We start from the raw sequence: 4,614 nt of genomic DNA, 5'->3' as shown, positions 1-4,614 counted from the left end.
TAGTGTTTTGGCTGTCACAAAGACTCGTTTGGTTCCATTAATAAAATTGGGGGAGGAATCCCTTTCATTCAAAAAGATCAGGCCCACAAAAGTGGCATTGTTCATTACCAGTTCAACCCATTAACTATATTATATTTTGTCAATATGCCATATTTAAGCATTGGTCATAGAAAAATCTTAATCTCAAGAGGATCCTCACTTTCCAGATAAATTTGTACCCCACGACACATGTCTTCTTAAGTTGCAAGTATAGATCTCTAGCATCAAACTTTTTTGTTGCTACCTAGCTTCCATCTCACTCTGTCCTTCTCATAAGCTAGATCAATACTATCCACTAGCGCCTTCAATTCATCCTGCTGGTTAGCAGTCTCTCCAACCAACGTCCTTCTAAACTAAAAACATCACTGGTGCACGTTGGTGCTATACAAACGGTTTTTAACCCCTTTCTGCGACGACATTTGGAACCATCGCCTAGTGAGTGACGACGATGGGGAGGGGTCCTTCCCACACGACCCAGAAACCGTCAGGGATAGGGACCCTATAGTACGCCTACTCATTTGTGACCGCATTGCCATCACAGTCGGTGTTCTATGGTGCCACGTTTATGATGTGCGGCCCATCACAAACGGTTCACTATTATAGAACGTTGATGATAAGCATATAATCACACACATTTGCTTTTCCCAAACCATATGCGATAACTAATTAAGAAGATTAGCTAATCGTCATACGAATGTCGGACAGGATTACAAAACTTTAGACCATCGTAACATCGTCGTACACGACAACTATCACACACGCTATTCTGTGGTGCAATGTTTACGATGCATACTTCATCAGAAACATTTCAAGGTTGTGAATCATGTATGATAAGGCAACTAACACAAACATTTAGTTTTCCCGCATCGTTTGTGATATTGTCTGACATTGCACATGCTTTGCAAATGACAACTGTGTGCATGCTTGCACATGTTTCCTCTCTGTGAACCATCTCGGATTATGGTGTATATCGCAAACGTTTGTGTTTTACCAACGTGTGTGCCGTAATGACCTAGAGAGCGTAATTTCACCGTAATTTAATTGCTGCTATTTCAAATTGTACCAGATTTGAATTTGAATTTGAATGTATGCTATATCTTTATTCATATCCATCAGGTTCAAACAACCAAAACATTATTCGATTCATAGGTACATATGTTCAAGAATTACATAAGAACCAAATAAAGAATGATGAACCATAGTTGTATACTTGTACTATTAAAGACGGTAAAGAAAGGGGCGAAATACATTCTGGTTGCTGAACAAGGTGAAGCGGAATGCCCATATTGTTCCCTCCTCCATGCAGAAGGCACGCACGACTCTAGTCCAACCCCTTGTGATGGCCGACCGCCCATCCTTCACGGTCTTCATGAAAACATCTAGATAATCATCGTGTTTTGGTAGAAATACTTTAATCTTTGTATGCCCATTTGCCCACCAATCATGTAGTTTGAGAGGTAATCTTGTGTAAACTGCTTTGGCAACCACTGCAAAGGAAAAAAGATTTAGACATTGTCATCTAACACAACTCATTATTGGCAGTACAAAGAAGGTTGCAGAGTTCTTACTTACCATCATGATGTTCGTTGTTGTCTTGGATAAAGTGTAAACAAATAGCTTAATTGCAATCTTTGGACCCATTTTACTAGCAATCTTTATCAGCTTCCTCACTTGATGCTGGTTCATCGATACCTCATTGCCCCATACGCAAAAAGGGTCGAAGCGCGGATCTTTACCAATGACATATGTACCTAAAAGCACCAAGTTAGTATTAGAAGCTAAACAACAATTGCACAATGATGTAGTACAACACTCTTTTAATTATAATATCTTATAACATCCAATATACTCACATATTAAATGAATTAACATCTTATATTATGGGCCGGAAGGAGTTTAGTGCATTCTTACAAATTATCGGCTGATTAACTGCTGCTGTATCCATGGGTTACAGTTAGTTTGAGCTAGTTTGGGTTCAAATAGCCCTAAAGTATATCTAAACATGAGGGCTAGTTTGAGCTAGTTGCATATATAACCCACCCCAAAAACTATCCAACCCAAGAGGTGCTAATTGGAGCTAGTTCTCCTAGTGCATTTATTGTTAATCTAACCCTGCCATCCAAACAACTCTTTGGATGGAGTTAGTTCAGGGTTAGTCATGAGCTAGAAACTAACTCTAACCTCTATCTAAGTTGAGTATCCAAAAAGGGTTGTGTTGTTGTTGTTGTTGTTGTTGTTGTTGCTGCTGCTGCTCTTCTACGTATATCTAGACATCATCAGAACATTAATGTAACACTCTTCCTTGTTGCTATGTAGCCTAGGATTGCATATTTAGACATTAAGTACAGTGCATGTTGCTATGTAGCCTCAGATATATTACATATGTCCCTAGTTAACCTAACGATAAATGGGTTGCAGATATATTCAGTTAAAAGTCCGATTCACCGATTAGTCCCTTACCAGCCCCCGACCTATATGGTACCAGCTACCGATATCCTGAACAGTGAGCATATATAAGCCATGTGATGAAACTAACCTCGATGGAAAATAGCAGTCGTTCCTAAAATTGTCCTGTGTAGGTACATCGAGAAGCATGTTAAGCACAACAGGCTAAACGTCAACCAAAATTATCCATGGCAGACAAAATAATCTGCAAAAGATAGCTTCAGTGTGCAGGTTTAAGCACGCTAGTAAAGCAAAACAAGTGGAAAGGTGTGTTAACTGCAACATGCCTAACATTTAACAACAAGCAAACATAGTCATTCAAACTGGTATTGTGCCGGCCTAAGTACACTGGTTATTGTTAAATAAAAATGGAAAGGCATGTTAACTACAAGATGCAGCAACCAAATGTAGTCATTCACAGTGGTATTGTTGAAACTGGTAGTGATGAAATTGAACTGCACAGTTCATACTTGCACATATAGAATATCACATTGTGAATAACTGGAATAAACAAGGCATACTACGAACAACCAAAGATAGGATTTGAAACTGGACATATGCTAACAACAATTAACCGAACAATCAAAAAACCTTAAAAGAGGCATATGCTAACTATAATAGGCTTAACAACAAGCAAATATATGCATTCCTATCAGTATGTTTAAAACTGGATTGATGAAATGTATTGCATAGTAAATAATTGCACATATAGAGCATCACATTGTGAACAACTGAAATAAACAAGGCATACTACAAACAACCAGATCTATCAATTAAAACTGGACATATTCTCACTACACTACAAAAGGGACTCGACAAGACAAATCATGGGTTTCCCCCTGTGAAGAGGCACGGCAAAACAAATCATGGGCCTCACTTGTCACAGATGGGCTCGTTCCCGTGGGAAGAGCACGAACCCTGGATGCGCTCCATGTTGTCACATATGGGCTACTTCCCCTTGGAAGAGAACGGCTGTAGGCTTCCCTCCCTGATGTTGCAGATTTGCGCTTTCCCCTTGGAAGAGCAGATGGGCTCTTTCCCCTTGGAAGAGTCGGAGAGGGTGCCCTCCTCGTGGTCGCCGTCGATGAGGTCTGACTTGGAAGCTGTGGATCCCAAGCCAGCATCGCAGAATGTGTCCTTCAGAAATGACAAAAGGGGCTCGATCGCGATGTAGGATGGCAAATTGTTGACAGCGAGCCAGAAGAGATCACCGGCGGGGTCATGGATGAGATCGACGGCGGTTGAACCCGAGGGGTTGGGGGTGGGCCACTTAACCAGCTATGACATAGCCCGCCTCAGGCCGTCGCTGTCGATGACCTCGATGTCGTAGCCGGCGACCGAGACATGCCCGCATACTCTAGCCCGCTGCTTGAGTGCCTGCCGCCAGTAATGGTCGTCAGCTTCCTCGGCGACGTCGGGCAAAGAGACCGCGATACAGCTCTTTTGGGCATCGCTCCTCGAGCTCCACAGGAAGCATAGCCGGGCTTAGGTTGCGATGCTCTGGAGTGGGGGTGGGGATGGGGATGGGGATCTGTGGGTGTCGGTGTCAAAACCGGTGGATTTCGGGTAGGAGGTCCCGAACTGTGCGTCTATGGTCGATGGTAACAGGAGATGAGGGACACGATGTTTACCCAGTTCGGGCCCTCTTGATGGAGGTAATACCCTATTTCCTGCTTGATTGATCTTGATGAATATGAGGATTACAAGAGTTGATCTACCACGAGATCGTAATGACTAAACCCTAGATGTCTAGCCTGTATGATTGTGATTGCCTCTACGGACTAAACCCTCCGGTTTATATAGACACCGGAGGGGCCTAGTGTTGTATAGAGTCGGTTTACAGAGGAAGGAATCTTCATATCTGAATGCCAAGCTTGCCTTCCACACAAAGGAGAGTCCCATCCGGACACGGGAGGAAGCCTTCTGTCTTGTATCTTCACAGCCCATCAGTCCGGCCCATGTCACATAGCTCGGACGCCCGAGGACCCCTTAATCCAGGACTCCCTCAGTAGCCCCCGAACCAGACTTCAATGACGATGTGTCTGGCGTGCTGATTGTCTTCGGCATTGCAAGGCGGGTTCTTCCTCCGAGTACTTCAAAGCGTCTGATCCGAAGAATTATACTCGACTT

The sequence above is a fragment of the Triticum dicoccoides genome, chromosome 6A, assembly GCF_002162155.2.
Source record: "Triticum dicoccoides isolate Atlit2015 ecotype Zavitan chromosome 6A, WEW_v2.0, whole genome shotgun sequence".
Classification (NCBI taxonomy): domain Eukaryota; kingdom Viridiplantae; phylum Streptophyta; class Magnoliopsida; order Poales; family Poaceae; genus Triticum; species Triticum dicoccoides.
Note: the sequence above shows the minus strand (reverse complement) of the source record.